This window comes from Sminthopsis crassicaudata, chromosome X (assembly GCF_048593235.1).
Source record: "Sminthopsis crassicaudata isolate SCR6 chromosome X, ASM4859323v1, whole genome shotgun sequence".
Classification (NCBI taxonomy): domain Eukaryota; kingdom Metazoa; phylum Chordata; class Mammalia; order Dasyuromorphia; family Dasyuridae; genus Sminthopsis; species Sminthopsis crassicaudata.
In genome coordinates this window covers 70,960,249-70,980,808 of record NC_133623.1, presented here as the reverse complement: position 1 = coordinate 70,980,808, position 20,560 = coordinate 70,960,249, and the positions used below count along the sequence as shown (strand labels likewise).

At 42.3% G+C, this 20,560-nt stretch overlaps 1 protein-coding gene across 1 annotated transcript in view; it reads right to left on the bottom strand.

Moving 5' to 3' along the window:
* Positions 1 to 20,226, bottom strand: part of FRMPD3 (FERM and PDZ domain containing 3) — a 103,734-nt gene extending 83,508 nt beyond the window's left edge. The window contains exon 1 of the mRNA XM_074278394.1: positions 20,169 to 20,226. The gene's annotated coding sequence lies outside the window, so the exon portion shown is untranslated. The remainder of the gene's footprint in view (positions 1 to 20,168) is intronic.
* Between the last annotated feature and the right edge of the window lie 334 nt (positions 20,227 to 20,560).

Genomic DNA, 20,560 nt, shown 5'->3' with positions numbered 1-20,560 from the left:
GCTCCGTGACCTTGGAACCTCCTTACTTGTGGGTGTCCCCCAAGTCCCTGTCTCTTCCCTTCTCTATGCTACCTTGCTTGGTGACCTCCTCATTTTCCATGGGCTCGATGGCCATTTTGAGGAAATGATTCCCAGATCCACATATCCAGCCCTCCCCATACCGGCAGCCTTTTGACGCGTCAAAGCGGATATCCTGGAGCCATGTCAAAGCCAACCCGATCTAAGCAGAACTTAGCTTTCCCCCCTTTCCCTCTCTTCTCAACATCCCTAGTGTTATTGGGGGCATCCTACAGCTGCCTATGTTCACAGTCCTCAGTGCCATCCCTGATTCTTACCTCCCATCTATGACTGCTCCTCTCCACACACAGAGACACCAAGAGTTCAGGTCCTTGTCACCTTTCTAACAAGAATAACAGCCAATAATTCTCTAGAGTGCACTGTGTGTCAGGCACTGTGCTAAGCACTTTATCATTATTATCTCATTTGATTCTTACAACAACCATGGGAGGTAGGTGCTATATTATTCCCATTTTTTAGAAAAGGAGTTTAAGGTACCCAGAGTCACAGAGCTAGTAAGTGCCAGAGGCCATATCAGAACTCAGATCTTCCTGACTCTAGCCCTGGTGTTCTACCCATTGCACCATCTAGCCAGTCTCCTTGCCTAGAGCCTCACTTCTCCATCCAAGTGATTTTTCTTAAAGCGTAAAGTCTGCCCATGTCCCAACCATCTGATAAATTCCAGCAGCTCCGTGTCGCTTACAGTATCCAATATAAACTCCTTTCTTTGGCCTTTAAAATCCTTTTGAATCTGGACCAATGGACACGTCCAGCCTTGTTGCCCATCACTCCCTCCATACATGATGCAGTCCAGTCACACTGGCTTAAGGTTCCCTCCTTCAGGGTGCTGCATCTGCAGCCTTGACTCTTCCTCAGGACCCTCAAATTTCCTGCAAGGCTCAGTTCTCCATGAGGCCTTATTCCTTATTCCCCAGATGCTACTAAAATCATAGACCTGAAATGAACCCAGGAGGCCATCTAATCCCTCCCCCCCTTATTTTTACTGAGGCCCAGGGAAGAGACATGACGTGGCCAAGATCACATATGAACTCAACAGATCTAGAACTGGAAGGGATCTAGAACTAGAAAGGACCTGGGAGACTACCAAGTCCAACCTTCTATTTTACAGAAGAGAAAACCATGGCTCAGAGCCTAGCACCGTGTGGAACACATAGCAAGAGCTTAACACATATATTGATTCACTGATACACTCTCTGCCACTTCTGCATAATTCTTCATTAGGAATATGCTAGAGCCTCCTCAGACCCACTGTGTGCCTCCATTTACCCTCTTGGGGACTTCCAACTTTAATTCCCATTGTTGTTTTACATCACCCAATGCAGGACCCGTTGTATGAGGGCTATATATGGTCTAGGCACTCAGTACTCCCCTGATCCAAGGTTTTCCTAATGCCCTTATTTCTACATCAAAGGCCTAGAATTAAAAGTCTCCCAAGAGCATCATCGCACATCACTTTTCTTAAGTTTCATACAAATTTTTGTCCAACGTGCTCAGCAAAGCAATCGAGCAAACGCTACCAAACATATAAAGTAGGAGGCAATCATGAAGCGTAAAGCATAGACCAACAATTAGCGGACGAAAGGACAGACAACAGCAATGCACTCGACACCACATGCAATTAGGCAACAGTGTAATCAATAGCACATAATTGCAAGTGTGATGATTAACAGCACTCACTGAAGAGAAGGGAAGGAAATGAGAGATATCATGGAGGCAGAATTGACAAGACTTGGCAACCGGCTGGATGTGGAGGGTGGTGGGGGAGGAAGGAGGAGGGGCAAGTTTGGAGTTAGGATGGGTTTGGGAGGGGTGAAGATTGTGAATTCTCATTCTGGAACAGAAATCAACAGAACAATGTTATGCTGAAAATGTCCAAGGTGGAGCTGTCCAGCAGGCAGTAGACATAAAAAGAACCGTGAGAGCTGAATATACCGACTTAAGAATCGTCTTCAAAAAGATGAAACTGAAACCATGGGAGCTGATCAAGTCACCAAAGGAGAAGGCATAGAAAGAAAAGGGAAGCGGCCTCGCCCAGGATAGAGCCCTAGGGAAAAACCCACTTAAAGGGCATAGATGCTGATGATCCAACAGGAGGTAATAATGGTCTGACAGAAGGCGAATTGGGAAAGAAAGGGGTCTTTAAAACTGAGGGAGGAGAGAGGATCAAGGAAGAGGTGATGGTCAATAGTGTCAAAGGGTGAAAAAAAAGGTCAAGAAGGAGGGCTAAAATATGGTACTTAAAAATCATTGAAAGAGAACAACTTACTTTGGGTGATCAAGCTGAAAGAAACAAAGAGGGAAGGAGGCAGAGTATGAAGAAGGAGAAGCAATGAGTCTTTTTTCTTGGAGTTTGGCTTTCAATGGGAGGAAAAAGATAGGGTAACAGCCGAGGAAGGTGAAGGAGCAGTGAAGATTCTCTAAGCATGAAATAAACGTGGGCATGTGTGTAGGCAACAGGGAAGGAATTGGAGAGACTGGAGATGGACAATGGGCTACCCCAACTCAGAGGAGGCAAGCTCCTGGTCCACAGGGATGGACTCACTGGAGATGCTAAAGAGGCTAGACATAAATGTGGTCTAACACTGCCTCCCTCTCCTTCCCCACCCTACTACTTCCCCAACTCCCCTTTGAAATGGCAGCCAAGTTCCCAGAGGGTGCCTGCTATGAGGTGCTACCTCAGAGGGGATGCTAATGTTGTTCACCCTGAGACTAGTGCAAAGCCACTAGTCTCACTCTCTTCCAGGATCACTAGAGACCACTAGCAATAACAGATCAAAGAAACTGTTGATGACCCCTAGATGCTATACTAGGAGAAAAAAAAAAAGGTGATTCCTGCTCAAATCTACCATTTTCCTTTCTATTCTGGACAGCCTGGCCTTCTCCAAAGAATAATGCAAGCCAACTTGCTTCCTCTTAAGTATTTTTTTCATTTGACTGCAAATTACCTACCCCTACTCTTCTGCTCAGGAATATACTTCTTGATTTTATAGAATGCCAACAAATTTTAAATTCACATTTTTATTTGGTTATATTGATGTGTTCTTTAATCATTTTTTCCAAGGCCTGTTTTCTTAAATAAACTATAAATTCCTCAAGGATAGGACCCATTTTTTTTCTCCTAGCTCATCCTGTGATTTTAGGAGCAGCAAAAAGTACTTAAGTATAAAATGGCCTCCCCTGGGTCACCAAGCCAGAGATCTTCCCATTAGTTCCTCCTTTTGTTTAAGGAGGTATTGCCTCCAGATAATTCCAGTGAAAAATACAGCTATCTTGGGAAGGTCATATGTCAACTGAGTCACAGGATTAGCTGAACAGATAAACTGTCACCAAGGAAAAGACAGAGTGAGTGCTGAAGCAATGAGGATCCAGGACAAATCTATCTTTATCTAGGTAGAGAGGAGAGGGAGCATTCTGAACATACATCTAGAATTAGAAAAAAAAACAAACAAACTAGAAGCCATTGATTTTACAGGGGGAAACTGAGGCCCAGAATGGGAAAGGGACATCCATCACCCATAAGATCTGAGCAGGGAAGGACCTCAGAGGCCAGCTAGTCCAAGCACTTCATTTTACAGATGAGGAAACTGAGGCCCAGGGAGGGAAAGAGATTTGTCCAATATTACATACAAGGTCCTAGATCTAAAGCTGGAAAGGACCTCAAAGGCTCGCTAGACCAACCACTTTATTTTTCAGGAGGAAACTGAGACCAAGAATGGAGTTCATTGGGCAGGAAGAAGAAGAAGAAGGAATTCTCCCAGATAGAAGAGACATGACATGGTAAGTTTGGAGAGTCTAAAATGGAGAATCTAACCTTCATAAAAATCAAAGAAACTAACTGCATGATTATGCTTCAAGTAGTAGCAGGATGCAAAATAAAGCCACAAAAATCAGCAGTATTTCCATACAGTGCTAACAAAAATCCAAGACAAAGCAATCGTAATAGAAATATCATTCATTTCTACAAATCAACAAAATTCATAAAATATCTGTTTGTTAATCTACTGGGATACACTAACATACTTGTATAACCACAAAGCACCTTATACATAAAGGAAGATTTAAATAATTAAACATGTGGTATTCATGATCAGAATACATCAATATAATGAAAATAAACTAACAGATTCAATGCTGTGCCAAACTACCTAGGGCACATTTTAGAACACTTAGAAGATAGAAAAACAAAATTCATTATAGGAACAAGTCTAAAGTCTGAGGGGAAAATGGGAGAAAAGGTAGACTGAAAGGGTATTAATATTACAAGATCTCAAAGTATAAGGTAATAATTATTTAACATGGGAGACTAATCCAGCATTTTTGATAAAGAATATAAAGAATATAAAATACTGAGGAATTAATTCCTATTCCACAAACCTACTAAGAAAAATGGAAAGAAATATGGCAGAAATTGGAGTAAGACCACCATCCTATACCATATGCTACAAAAAAACTTCAAAGGAATATAGAACCTCCATGTAAAAAGTCACTTCATAAAGAAATTAGAAGAACAAGATATGGTTATGTAGAAAGATCTTCACCAAATAAAATTTAGAGAAGATTACAAAATAGTAGTTTTGATTACATAAAATTTATGTTTTCTATACAAAAAAATAGGAGAAACTATTGAGAGAAGAAAAAAATCTTTGTTATCAAATACCACTGATATCCAACACATAAGAAAAAAACATGAATATGAGTTTGCCGATAGGTAAGGGCATGAACGGTGTTTAAATGAAACAGTATCGCAAACAAGCAAACAATCAACAACTCTACTGATTAGACAACTTCAAATTAAAACAATTCTGCAGTTTTGCCTTACACCATACAAGTTGGCAAAGATAACCACAAATAAATGAACACAGTCAGCATTGGAAGGGTGGTGGGTAGACTGGCACAGTAATTACAGCACTGGTAGGACAGTGAATTGATCCAACCAATCTGGAAAACAATTTAGAATTATCCAAAAATAGACACTTAACTGTTCATCCTTTTTAATGCAGTAGTCCTACTGCTGGATTGTAGACTTGAAGAATACTCCAAGGTGCTCAGACAGAAAGACCTTATAGGCATCAAAATTGATAAGAACACTTAAAAGTGCTGCTATCAATATATTTATTTTATGCATAGATTTTATTAATATTTTTGCCACATTTTAAAATAATTTTTTATTCATCTCAAAAAAAGCATCGTCCAGGGGCAGCTAGGTGGCGCAGTGGATGGAGCACCAGGCCTGAATTCAGGAGGACCCGAGTTCAAATGTGGCCTCAGATACTTAACACTTCCTAGCTGTGTGACCCTGGGCAAGTCACTTAACCCCAGCCTCAGGAAAAAAAAAAAAAAAAAAGCATCGTCCAATTTCTCTCCCTACCGGTACTACTCAAACAAAGATTTTTTTTGATTAAGGAATAGTTGAACAAATAATATAACCTTTATAAGTCTAAGGCAACAAGGAATGACAGAAGAAATTCAGAGAAAGGTGGAAAGGTGGATATAAAGTGATACAAGCAAGTAAAAACAGGAGAACCCCATATAGAAGGACTTTGAGACTAAATGGTTCCATACTCCATAGGTTCAATGGTCATCTCTATGTAGCTAACTCCTAAATCTGTATGCACAATTTTCATCTTTCTCCTGACTTCCACTCCCATATTACCCACTTGATATTGGACATCTCCACCCAGGTGTTCCAGAGGTATCTCAACTCAACATATGTAAAAGAGAAGTCTTTTTCTGTTGCTTTTTTCTTTTTCTCGTTCTTTCCTTCTTTGTATCCAAAGCCTACCAGTCCCTGGCATATGTTAGGTTTGTTTGAGAGATCACCAGATTTACCATCTCAGAATCACTTCCGATTTTTCTTTGTCCTTCATTTCCCCTTCTCATACCCACATCCAATCAATTAAAAATTGGCCCTCCTACTTTCGTCATGTCTCTGGAAATCTGTCCCTTTCCAACGCTAGATCTTACTATTCTATGATCTTAGAAGGATGGGAACTGAGAAAAGATCACATAACTTAGCAATGAACAGATTGTTGATGACAATGGGGAAAATAAAACAGTACCGAGACAATGAAAATAACGGAAGATCAAGAGAACACAACTGTTATTTTGCTTCTCTTTTATCTTCCGAGGAAAATTATCTTAGGGCTGGAAAGGACAGAAATTAAGCAGCTAATAGTAAGGCAACATTAAGTGAATACCCAGCTGCTTGTGATGCTGCAAATTAGCAGGTCAAATGAACTACATCAGTGGATATGGAGAATAACCCAAAGACTGGAGAAAGTCAAATATGCCCATTTCCCAAAAAGGATAGAGAATAAAGTCTGCAAACACTTTAGCTTGAATTAATGTGTTAGATAATAAGGAAATAAGCATTTATTAAGCACTTTCTATGCACTTTACAAATATTACTTGACAACCCTGGAAGGTAAGTGCTATTATTATTCCTATTTTACAAATGAAGAAACTGAGGCCATGTAAGTGAATACACATAGACTGCAATTATATGAGGAAAATGGAGTGGAAATGAATGAACAAAGAATCCTGTGGGGAACTTCAAGACAGAGACATATTCTATGCAAAACTTAAGTTATTTGCACTCCTAGTCAATGCTAAGTTTCTGATAAAACTTTTAAATTCTCTTAAAAAAAAAAAGTAGTTCACAAAAAGCACCAGGAAGGCTTCATCAAAAACAGGTCATAGCAGACTGAGCTTATTTCCTTTTATGATGGGGTGACTAAACTGAGAGATCAGACTACGTCACCGATAGAGTTTACCTAGATTTTAGCAAAGTAGTTGACAAATTCTCTCTCATCCTCTTATTCTAGGGACAAAATTCAACCTGACTCTAGCCCGCCAACTGAATGAGTTTGGACCTTGCTGGATGGCTAGTCTGAAAGAGTAGCCGGTAATATTTGGACCTGAAATTGGGATGGGGTCTTCAAGGGTGTGCTGATGTGAGACTTCTGATTCTGACTTCTTCTAGACTCTGGATGTCTCATATTTTTATTGGTGACTTTGCCCAGGTGTAATACATTAACATAAAGGATTTTGTTTCTGGTTTCTTCAGCAGAGAGAATGAGATCTGGGTTGAAAAGGAAAGAACTAAAATGGAAGTAGACCCAGTGCAACCAAGCAACTAACTGATGAGTGTGAGGAATACAACAAAAATCGAGAAAGGCCTTTTAGGAAGTACAAAGCAAAACCAGAAATATTAAGTAAACACTCTCTAGAAGAAATAAGAATGAATCTGAATGGACAAATTAAGGATCCAGATAAGGACTGAGAGAGAGTGCTGTAAAAATGATTATTTTTTTTCAGTGTTGAAAAGAATTTAAATGTAAATGATTACTAAACAAGTTCAATGTTAAGTTTTTAATAAAATATTTAACTTAAAAAAAAAAAAACCAAGATGGCAAGACATGTCCAACAGCAATCCTCCTTAAAAAGACCCAAGATTGGGGCAGCTAGGTGGTGCAGGGGATAGAGCACCAGCCCTGAATTCAGGAGGACCTGAGTTCAAATCTGATCTCAGATGCTTAACACTTCCTAGCTGTGTGACCCTGGGCAAGTCACTTAACCCCAATTGCCTGAGCAAAAAAAAAAAATAACAAATTTAAAAAAAATTTTTTAAAGGCCCAAGATCTTAGTGGTCTTTGGAAAGCTCAATGAGTCAACAGGGTGATGTGGCAGCTTAGGAGCTGTGAGGCATTGTGCCCAGGGACTAGAGAGATGAAAACCCTGCTTTACTCAAACTACAGATCTAAAGTATTGTGCTCGATTCAATTCTGGGCATCACATTTTATTTAGTTAGGACTTGATTAAGTCATGTTTAGAACAGGATAACCAGGATAGTTAAGGGCCCTGAATATAAGCCATATAAGGATTGGATGCAGGAACTGAGAATGTTTAATTTGGAGAAGACCTGGGGGGGGGGTAGAGGAGGTGGACTTCATGACTGTCTTCAGGCATGTGATGGGTTGTCGTGGGAAAGAAGGATTAGATTGGTTCTGATTGACCCCAGGACAGAACTAAAAAGGACAAGTGAAAGTTGCAAAACCTCATTTAGATGTGACAGTAAGAAAAATGGGGTGTCTTGGGATAGCCCGAAGTCCCTTCCAGGTCTAAGATTCTCTAATTCTGATTCTCTAATACCAAAATGTCCTATGGGTAGGCAGGTGGCAAGGTGGGGCTTGAGTGAGAGGTCAATTCAGCCTTCCCTTTCCCAGCAATAACCCCCAAATTAATTTCACATCAAGTGTGACAAATTACATGTCGTTCTAGGCAAGAAAACGCCTCGAAGACTAGAGACAAGACAAGCAGCCCTAACATCCAATTCCAATTTGGACTCCGCAGGTGACAGATGCTAAACTATGTAGTGGTGACAGACTGATTGTGGGACTGTTTTAGGCTCCCCCTCATTCTTCGGTATGTCAAGAGGAACTTTTCTAACAAATGAGAAATAGTTGGTTTGACCATAAGGAGGGGAAAGCACAATAGTGCCCACTGATTGAACAGTAGCTGCTTTCTCAACAATGTGTCTAGCCCTCAGTGCCCAGAAAAGGGCAGATTCAAGGCCCCAAGAAGGGATAGCCAGAACCTTAATTTCTTCAGTGGGCCTTATCTTCTCCAATTATCAAATAGAGAAGATTTGAGCCATCTTTGACTGCATTGGAATGAGAGAAGGCCCAGATTAAAGAGAAATTCAATTGGTTGCTTAAAAGCCGTAGTAATCACTAGTAATTAACAGGCTGCTGATAACCAAGTGTTCAAAATGATATAAGAATTTGAGGTGACAATAGGGCATTACAGAAGAAACAGAGTAGTGATAGAACGGTATAATAAGGAAGAAAAGGCAGGCTCAACTCTTCACTTTGCTTGCTCTCTCCAGGCTGAAAAGGACCAAACTAAAATGGCCAACAGGAAGATGATGCTCAATCAGTAATGGAATCTTTATGGGAGTACTTGGTGGCAGTGTTGGGGAAAGAGAACAAAAATGGTGGGACTGGATCTCAAAAGATCTGGCTTTGAGTCCCATGGCAAATCCCTGGCTGTTACCTCTCTCTCTATGGCTCAGTTTCCTCATTTATAAAATGAAAAGTGTTTTATAAATCTTAAAGCATTATATAAATATGACTTACCATTATTGTTATGGATAGTAGCCCCCTTTATCAATGGGATATGCTTTGTTCTACCACACCATTTCAAGAGAATTTTCAAGAAAGGGTCCAAAATCACTCACATTTGTTCTAGTGAGCCACAAAATAGGATTTTTTTTTGTTTTGTTTTTCTCTGTCTCTCTCTCTCTCTTCCCTTCTCACTTTCCTTCCTTCTTCTCTTTCCATTTTCTTTCTATTTCCCTCCCTCCTTCTTTCACCTCTCCTTTTCCTCCTCCTCCTTCTCTGTCTCTGTCTCTTTCTTTCTCTTTCCCTTTCTCACTTTCCTCCCTTTTTCTCTCTCCCCCATTTCCCTCTTCCTTCTTTCACCTCTCCTTCTCCTCCTTCTCTGTCTCTATCTGTCTCTGTCTGTCTCTTTTTCTTTCTCTTTCCCCTTTTCACTTTCCTCCCTTTTTATCTCTCCCCATTTCCCTCCTCCTTCTCTCCTTCCTTTCTCTCTCTCTCTCTCTCTCTCTCTCTCTCTCTCTCTCTCTCTCTCTCTCTCTCTCTCTCTCTCTCTCTCTCTCTCTCTCTCTCTTTCTCTTTCTCTCTCTCTCTCTTTCTCTCTCTCTCTCTCTCTCTCTCTCTCTCTCTCTCTCTCTCTCTCTCTCTCTCTCTCTCTCTCTCAAATGGGAATCACACATGTTTGATTACTCATTAGTGGGCTCACAGAGAAGGAATGGCATATTACTTTCTACAAGCTCTTCCAAAGCCAATTTTCCAAAGCCCAACCTTCCTTCCTTCCCCCAGAGCCTCATCAAGCTCTAAGTTCTGAACCTTGAATGCTTTTTTCTTTAATGAAATTTCTTTAAATCATCTGCTGAAACCTCAGACTCAAAATATCTACAATAAAATTTATGAACTTCTTCCACAAAAACATGGAGAACAAAGGAGGCTCATCAGAAAGTAGGAACCTTTCATACAGCTTGTCTTTATATATCTATATCTATATCTATATCTATATCTATATATATTTATATATATTTATATGTATATGTATATTTATATATGTATATATATTTTTATTTATTAAATTGAATAAGATAGTAAGAAAAGCGTGATTTTTGCATTTGTTTTCTTCTATTCAAAAAAAATCTTCTAGTGATACTCTTTAATTTTGCAAGGTTAACACTGTCCACTTATCCTTCGATGCCTTTTTCGTGCACTAATTACATACGATTACGATAATTATCCTAAGTGGTGTCTGATTCTTGTCCTCATCTATAAAGCCCCTTGAGGGGCTAGCTAGTTCTGCATCTCTCCCCCTTGCACAAAGTTGGTACACTTAATATTAAGAAGGTAAACTCCTCAAATCTTTCTGTTTGTATCCCCAGTGCCCAAGCAAAGCGTCTGACACACATGGAATAATTAACTGCTCAAATACTCCATGGGGGCTCCATGGTGTTGCCTAGTTCTTAGCAAAGCGTGAGAGTAGTGGTACCTCAGTCTTTTTCATGCACAGAGGTGATGTTGCAGGAGCTACTTGGCTGCCTGTTAACAGATTTGCGTTATCTCCTGCAGCCAATCCAATGGGCCATTTATTTCCAAAGCATCTATTGAGCACTCAGCTCCATACTAGCCCCATGGGGGAGAGTGAGAAGTGGAGATCGGGGGTCCTGTCCTCAGGAAATTTAAAGTCTAGGTCAAAAGACAAGGAATAAACAGGTGCAGAGTGAAACAACAGACAAGATTTAAATAACAGCTCCAGACAATAGGAGACATGTCAGAAAAGAAAGTGCATGATGAATTACCCAGTAAGTGGTGGAGACAATAATTGTTATAGGAATCAGAGCAGGCAAAGATTATTTAAGCCTGGGGTGGTCAGGGAAGGTTTTATGGAGGTTGGAGTATGGGGTCTCGGACTGGAAGCATGGGTGGGTTTAGATAACTGGAAAGGTACAGAGGATATGGCAGGATAGAAGGAGCCAGGAGCTAGGAAAAGGGCTTCTACAGACAGCAGGGAGAACAGCCGAATATGAGGCTAAGCCAGTACTGCACTGAATCACCTTTTATTTAGAATAGCTGAAATTTTTGAGCATGGGTAACTAACAGGGCAGGTTAACAGAAATGGGGACAGCAGAAAGAAATCGAGTTTCAGGGAGAAGTGTATGCCTTTAATTTTAGAAATTTTGAATTTGAGGATTTAATAGATGATTGGAAATGAATTAGGACTCAGCGAAAAGATCAATTTGATCCATTTCAAGCAACATTTATTAATACTCTGTGTCAGCAGGCACTGCACTAGGCACTAGGGATCCAGTGAGAAAACCCAACATCCTAGCCCTCTACTAGGGAGGGGAGGAAGAGGGAAAAGAAGATGCAAGATGGACACAAGGGAGCAAAAGCTAATGGAAAGTGACTAATATACAATAATTTCTAAAGGGAGAAAGTGCTAATAGATTCAGAAAAGCTTTGGCTAAAAGGAAGCACCCACATTGCACTTTGAGATTCTATGAAATAGGGGCAGCTAGATAGCACCATGGGTAGAGTATTAACCCTGAAGTCAGGGGGATCTGAGTTCAAACCTACACTTAACACTTACTTAGCTGTGTGATCCTGAACAAGTCACTTAACCCCAGTGGCCAGAGAGAGAGAGAGAGAGAGAGAGAGAGAGAGAGAGAGAGAGAGAGAGAGAGAGATTTGAGTGAATTCCCAATATGGGGAACCTCAGGGCCACAGGTACACATAGGAGATGGAATGTCTTACATAGAGATGGGGAGTAACATTATATCAGACTAAAAAGGAAAGAAGAAGATAGAGTGTAGAGGTCTTTATTATATCCTAAAGACCCTAGGGACACATGGGAGACTTCTTAGTAGGAAGAATGACATGGACAAGTCCGTCTGTCTCTTTTTTTGAGGGGCAATTGGGGTTAAGTGAGTTGCCCAGGTTCACACTACTAGTAAGTGTTAAGTGTCTAAGGCAGGATTTGAACTCTGACTCCACTGGGCCACTAGCTGTCCTTACAGGTCTCTTTTTTTAGGAATATCATTTCAGTAGCTCTGTCAGGACCAGAGATTAGGAAAAAATTAGGAGTTCTCTGCATACAAGTGGTATTTGAAACCATGAGACCAAATGAGATGTTGGAGTTAGAGGTATAAACACATGGGAAAAGTGACCCTCCATTTGAAGAGCAGAAGGAAAAGATGGAGAAGGATCAGTCATAGAAGTAGGAGGGCAACCAGCATCCTTAAAGCTAAAGAAAGGGAAATTTCAAAAGCTAAAAACACTCTACAATCAGGCTAAAAGTAAATATAAACAGGCAATATCAAGAGATAAACAGGAAAAGTAATGATTGATAGTATATTCAAAGAAACCCTTGATAATGAACCAAAATAATGAAATCATCGATAATGAACTAAAAACTTACCTGGGCCAATTGGCTCAGCATCGAAACTCATAAAGGAAAAGTTAAGCGAATTGCAATAAGACAACAATATAGCAACTGTAGAAAACTCCAGAAAGGTAGAAACAAATCTCAAGGAAAGACAAATACCAAACTGAGCCACTGTTGAAGTCAGATAAGAAACTCTTATGGAATCTTTTAAATGAGAAAAATTTAAAATATACATATTTTTCAGCACATGGTACCCTTTACAAAAACATACCATTGGCACAGATAAAATTCTAAGTATAAAAAAACCCCCAGACATAATACATTTTTATAGACCATAATGCAACAAAAATTATAATACTGGAAACTCAAAACAGAAAAAATTATAATACTAAAAAGAATATTTGAATAATAAGAATGAAATAATAAAATACATGAAAGATAATAATGATAAAACTGGAAATTTCTGACATATTTAATGATAAAATAGTCTCCAAAGGAAAAAAAAATCATCTCTGAGGACACAGTTTTAACAAACTAGGGATGATTAATGAACTTAATATAAACCTGCAATTTCAAAAATCAGAAAAAAAAACACAAATAAACCTCAAATAAGAACTACAAGGAAATGTTTAGAGGAAAAATAAGATAAACTAGCAACTCAAATACCTACAGAACTGATAAAACCAAAAGCTGGTTCTTTAAAAAACTAACTGAAAAAAATGGATGTCTTTAATTAACCAAAAAATGGTATATCACCAAAAAATCAGACCCTAACATACATAATTAGATGCCAACAAACATGAGAATTAAAAAAGAGGAATCCTAACAAAAATTCAAAATATCCAAAATAACAAGACATGAAAAAGAGATCTAATTTCAGAAAAATTAATTGAACTAGCCATAATATCGATTCAAACATGTTATATAAAATCTTGGCCAAAATTCTACAGCAATATATCCAAAAAATTATTCATTAGTATCAAGTTGGATTTATACCAAGGATGCAAGGATGGCTCAACACTGGAAAAACAATTAACATATATCAAAACCAAAACTTCTTGATTATATAACTAGGTGTTTATATAGCAGATTCAAAAAGACTTGTCAAATTATAACATTCATCTGTACTAAAACATCCTACAAAGTATAGACTTGGAGATACTTTTTAACAATAAAAAGAATGTATCCAAAGCCAATAAAAATGGGAGTAAATCAAGGATCTCCCCTTACTCTGCTAATATTTGAACAAGTTCTAGAAATGCCAGAGATAGCAAGGAGGCATAAACACAGATAAAATAGACAAAACTATCTCTATTTTTGTACAATATGATGGCTAATGCAAAAAAAAAACCCAGAGTCAGCAAATAAACTAATTAATATAAATAGCTTCAGTAAAATAGTGTATTACAAAATAAATCCACAAAATTAATAACATTCCCATATTTCTACATAGCAATAATAAAATCCAGCTATATAATTAGAAAATGCATAAAAATGCCTGAAGTCAATCTACCAAGACACAGTCAAGACTTGTAGTTGAAACTAAAAACACTTTTAAAAGAAAAAATGACTTAAATAACTGGAGAGAGTCAGTGCTCATGGCTGGGTTGAACCAATAAAAATGATACTACTGAAATTAATTTAGAGATTTAATGCTATACCCATTAATGCAGATTACCAAGAAGATACTTTATAGAGCTAAATAAAAACAACAGCATTCATTTGGGAGAGATACTAAGATCTAAAACTTCATCAGAAATAATGAAAATAGTGAAAGAAGCATTTTGAGAACTTATCTCACTAAAACTATCAGCAGATTAAGATTAAATTAGCCTGAACTCAACAACCCAGTGTTTAATCAACCAGGAAATATAAAATACTAGGGGAGGAAACTCCCTATTTGACAATAACTACTAGGAGAACTGAAAAGAACTTTGCCAGAAATTAGATTTCTTTAATTAATGAAGCATCCACTTTGTGCACAGCACTATGCCAGATTTAACTCGCATTTTACACTATGTATCACAATGAATGTCACAACATGTCCTGAATCACATCACATATCACAATCACATAACACACATACACATACAACCAGAAAAGAGCCAGATCAGGTAGGTTCACAACTGTAGCGAGGAAAATTCTTAACTAAGTAAGAGATAGAGGCAATAATAAAAGAAAATAATTTATTTTGATTATATGAAATGAAAAGGTTTTTATACTTACAAAAGTAATAAAACTAGCATAAAAAGACAGAGTTGATCTAGAAAAAAAGTATCAAATCTCTGATAAGAATCCAATACTCAAGATATATGGGAAACTAATACAAATATATAGCTCCTAAAGCTAGTCCCCAGTGGATAGTCAAAGTATAGGAAGAAAGAGCTCTCAAAAGAATTGTAAACTATTAACAGCCATGGGAAAGAATTCTCTTGATCTCTCATAAAATAAATGGAAATCTAAACAACTAGGCAGTTTCACCTTACACTCAGCAAATTTACCATCCTGGTAACTATGTTGGTGGGGCTGTGGAAAGCCAAGCACACCAATACCCCATTAGTGAATTGGTCCAAACATTCTGGCAAGAAAGCTATGTGGAATTACACTAAGAATGTGGCTAAAACCTCTATCCTCTTTGACCCAGAGAGTCTACGACTAGGCATACACCCCTAGAAGATCAAGAATAGAAAAAGGCTCCATATATTCATGGCAGCCATTTTTCTGACAGCAGAGAACTGGAAACAAAGCCTACTGGGATACCTCAAAACACTGAGATATATGAACGTCATTATTATACCATAAGAAATTATAAATAAGAAAATTAGAAGGAGGTATAGGAATACATATACTGCTGCAAAATGAAACAAGGAGAGCCAATAAAGCGATATACATGCCTGCAATAATGTAAATGGAACCAACAACAGATTTCAGTAATTACAACTATCTAGACTTAGAACCAAAAGAGATAGGAGAATCAATCAAACATTTTATTAAGCTCCTATGAAAGTAGAATGCAACAGATCCTTTAGGGCTGCTCTCTGGTACAGACTGGCCTACATACAATGGTCTTCCCTCTGCAGTAATATAATGAAAAGAGTAGAGAAAATCTGGGTTCAAATCCTACCCATATAATAATAGGCAAGTCACTTCCCCTCCCTGGAGAATATCTTGAAGGATGAGTGGGAGTGGGGAGAGAGATCAGAAAAGGAAGGTTATTTAAAAGTTAGAGATCAATAAATCATTTTTAAATCAAGATAAAGAGCACTAGACATCAACTCATGGGAGTAAGGGAACAAACATTTCTTAAAGAGCTTACTATGTGCTGTTTTACAAATATTAGCTCCGGTTTACTTTTAGGCTCTGACAAATACCTAGTCATGTGACCTTAGGCAAATCGCTTTATCACCCTAACTTTCAGCTTCCTCATCTGGACAACAAAATAATGTCATAAATGTCACCTATCAAACATTAAAGTGGCTATGGTCAATTCAGTGTGCCGCTGAATCCTTTGGATGTTTTCTTTGAGTGAAATAAAAGGTTATCCTGTATCTGATACCACTGTTGTCCCCATCTATGGAGGCCTAGACATGAGCTGGGGACCCCATGAACCATATTTGTGGAGTCCCAGCTAAGAATCTTGGAGATTTTTTTCCAAAGGAGACTCCGGGGGAGACAGTAATGAGTCAAAGTGATATTGATTCTTTAGGGCTTCTCTCTCTCTCTCTTTCTCTCTCTCTCTCTCTCTCTCTCTCTCTCTCTCTCTCTTCTTTTCTGATTTTCCCTCTGCAGTAGTATAATGAAAAGAATGGAGGAAATCTGGGTTCAAATCCTACCCATGTAAACAGGCAATTAACTCCCCCTCCCTGGGTCTCAGCTTTCTCCTCTGTTTTAAAAAAAAAAAAAGAAGAGGAGTTGAGCTTGATGATTTCTGAGATCCCTCCTGGCTCTAATCTCCCATCCCATGAATCCTGCCTCCTCCCCTTCCAATTCTATGTTTAGCCTTATCTTTTTCTTCTATGCTGTGTTCCTGATGCAACAGAAACTCCTTTTGGACAGAGCCCCTTTTCTGTTTTCTCTTGGCATATCACCCAGCTGTGCACAAAGTAGACGCTTAATAAATGCTTGAATTGATTTAGGAGTGAGTACATCTTACACATGTGGGATTTGAAGGCACTTGTCTGTCCTCCCCAGCTCCACAATGAGACCTGCCTTCCCTATGAAGAGACCTGGCAGAATAGAAAAGATATAGTCCCTGCTTCCTCAGAGACAGGACCTGAGATGCCCCAAACCCTCCAGAGCCACACCTCTCCATATAGCCTCCCCTTCATGACCAAAGGCAGCCATGTGCCAGACAAATGCTGGAGTGAGGTGGGATGAGACACCAGCTTTGAATACATCTCCACCCAACTCAGAGTCTTGCAATAGCTTCCAATTGTCTTACAGAAAATTCAATTAAAATTCCTCAACTGAATTCCAAGGCCCTCAATAATGGCAGTTCCAACCCCCCCCCAGACAGCCCTAATACCACCCCACAGTAGCTGAAATATGATGAGGATCCCTCCCCTCCCCCATCCCAGCAATCATCTTAGAGCAGTTCTTGATGTGTCGGTGAGACTTGGTGGAATGAAATTGTAACAGGAACATGGCTTTGGAAGGATAATACCTTATTCAAAAAGCAAGGAAGACAGCTGCTAAGTGGCTCCGTAGACTGAGCACTGGCATTGAAATCAAGAACTCTTCCTGAGTTCAAATCTGACCTCAGAGAAGTCCTAACTGTGTGATCCTGGGCAAGTCATTTCACCCTATTTGCCTAAATTTTCTCATTTCTCAAATCAACTGGAGAAGGAAATGGCAAACCATTTCAGTGGCTCTGCCAAGAAACCCCCAAATGGGGTCACAAAGGGTCCTGAAACGACTCTACAACATCAAGAAAAGGGATATGAGGGAGCATTATGGTCTAATAGGCCATAATGAGAGACTAAGGCGAGGAAATCAAGAATTAGAGAAAGGAAACATAGTAAAGGAAGAAGAAACAAAAGCAATATTTTGGCCTAAGAGTACTCTACAGACCACCTGGTTGGAAAGAAGAAATAAATGACTTCAGGAAGAGATACTAAGTCTAGTAGAATCATCAACTCAAAAGATCTAGAGTGGAGTATCCCAATGATGTGTGTATTTGGTCTTGTGTTGTTTAACATTTTAATCAATGACTCAGGAAACTGTGTAAAAGTTGGGAGGGAGAGCTAACACAATGCATGAGTCAGGATCCCCAAAGATCCTGACAGGCGAGAACATTGGACTAAGTCAAAGAAGACAGAATTTACTATCGATGTATATCAAGCCTTACGTTTGTGTTCAAAAAATCAATTTGGCCAAGTAAAATAATGAAAAAAATCAGTTGGGAAAGAGTTTGGCCAAATGTGGCTCAACATGAATTCAATGTTAAAGAAAACAAAAACAAAAACAAAACAAAACAAAACAAAACAAAACAAAACACTAATGAGCTTTTAGATCTAAGAGGAAAAGAATTTCCAGGACCAAAGCCCCTTGGTGTTTTGCCTGGTCAGAACGCATCCATAGCCTTGTGATTCATTCTGAGTTCCAGTTTAGGAAAGACACTGATAAGCTGGAATATCCAGAAGTTTGTGAGATGTGTGAAGGGAAGCCTGGGGGAAGAATAAAGGAGTCAATTTAACTGTTTGGTCTCAGTGGGTAGAATCCAGAGCAATGGGCAGGAGCTTGATTTCAGGGAAATGTTACAAGGAAGAGCTATCCAAAGGTACTACTGCTTTGGGAGCCCTGAGGTAGATCCTATTTACTGGATTTCAAACAAGTTGGGTGAGTGCCTATTGGGCATGCTGTAATGGGGATTTGGGGGGGGTATGGGGTTAAACTAGACACTGGCTATGTGGCAGGGACAAGTCTCGTCATCTCCCTGGGCCTCTACAAAATGAGGGGGATGGACTAGACGGCCCCAAATCGGATCCCTCCAGGTCAGTTAGCAGTGACCTCTTGGGGGAGGGTCTCTCGTGAGATCCAGGATTCCAGAATTAGACATAAGCAATGCGTTCATGTGTCCTGCCTGACGATACATCGGAGAGAAGAGGTCTGTCTGGACCGTGGGTCCCTGGCTGCGCTGGAGATTCCCCTCAAAAAGCAACAAGAAACATTCATCTTGTATTTTTTTTAAAGAGCCCGTCTCTGGAAGCTTGAACGTTGGCATCTCAGCCTAGACTAGGCCCCTGTCACTGCCCCCCCCCCCCCCCCCCCCCCGGGCTCCTAGCTCCCGGGGCTTTGCAATCAGGCGGGCCCAACTGCGTTTTCCAAGAGGCCCTGCTCCCAGCGCTGGGGGACAGAAGGGCCCCACCTCGCAGCCAGGAGAAACACCCGGGGGGGCGTTCAGGAAAGGGAGGGAGGGAGGGACGAGGGGACGGGTGGGAAGGGAGGCCAGTGAATGTGCAAGAAGGGAGCATCCACCGCAGCCAAGAGAGCGCGGGTGGTGCTTGCAAGGGTTAAAGGGGATGGCTGCAAGCCGCGAGAGGAGCCCAGCGGTTCGGCCCTTCGAAGCCTTCGGTGACGGGCGACGGCGCGCAGGAGGCATTGGCCGCTGGGGCGTGTGGAGACATGGCTACAAGTGTCGGGAACGCCCATCGCCCTGGCCGCCAGCTGCGTCGCAGTCTACACCTGCCTGGGGACGTTAGTTGTATGGACCCGGGTGCCTCCATTTTTCTGGCCGTGCAGGGCAGGTGCTTTATCTGCAGTAATATGCACCTGCCATCCTACCCCACCCCCTCCCTCCAAGCGTCACGGACAGGGGCGGGAAGCAGCCTGGATGGACAGGGACAGGGGCTGGGGGGGGGGGGCGCTCCCGGCTCTGGGTGTATTTGCCCCAGAGTGTGGCGCGGCTGGCGAGCTAAGCGACGCCGGCCGGCGCTGCCCCGGACGTCCCGCACATGTTTGGACTTGGTTTGCAGCCTGCCAGAGGTTGCGTGTTTTCCACCTGGCCCGGTCCGCGCTGCCCCCAGCCCGCTGGTCCTTCTGCCTGTCCCCCAGCTCCAGCCTGTGCACCCGGCTCCTCGCCAGCGAGACGCGCACGCACTCAGAAGCTGCATAATGACCGCTCTTCTCGCCGCCCCCTCCCCCCCCCCCCCCCCCGGGGCCGGCTGCTCGCAGCCTCGGAATCCCTCGGCGCGCGCCCGCCCGTCCAGGGAGCCCCACAAGAGACGAGACGCTGGCCGCGGCGCCCTAAGCCGAGGGGGAGAAGCCGCGCGCGCCCCGCGCCCCCACGCCCTTCGTGGCCGGCGTCCCCCTGCCCCTGCTCTCCCGGCTGGCCGGCCGTCGGTCCCCCAGAGCGCGCACAAGCGGCGGCTGGCTGCAGCCTCGGGCGGCGAGCCCCGTGCGCCCCCCACGCCCCGGCGGTCCGCTCCCCGGAGCCCCCTCCCGCCGCGCCTCGCCCCTCAGTCAGGGGGCGGCGCGGGGCGGCCAAGGGCAGCCCCGGGGAGGGGGCTCGTGCGGCGCAGCGCCGAGCCGTGCCGCGCCAGGCTGCGCCGGGCCTTGGCCTTGGTCCTGGCCCCGCCGCGCCGCGCAGCGCCTGCACTCACCGTCTCTGAGGGCTTCCCTCCTCCTCCTCTTCCTCCTCGGTCCTCCGCGGCGGCGGCGGCGGCGGCGGCGGCGGCGGCAGCGGCGGCCCGAGCGAGCTAGCTGCGGTCCCGGCACGAGGCCGCCATGGCCCGGGGCTTCAGTGGCGGCGGGCGCCGGGGGCTGCTGGCCCGGGACGCTCGGGGCTCGGGCGCGGGCGGCGGGCGGCGAGCAGAGAGGCAGAGGCGCGCGCGGGCTGCTCGGCCGGGCTCCATGGCTGCGTGGCGGCGGCTCTCACCATCGCGCCGGTGGCGGGGAGTGCGGCGGCGGGCGGGGAGGCAGCCGGACGGCGGCGGCGGCGGCGGCGGCGGCGGCGGCGGGGGCGAAGGAGGAAAGGGAGGGGGAAGGGGGGAGG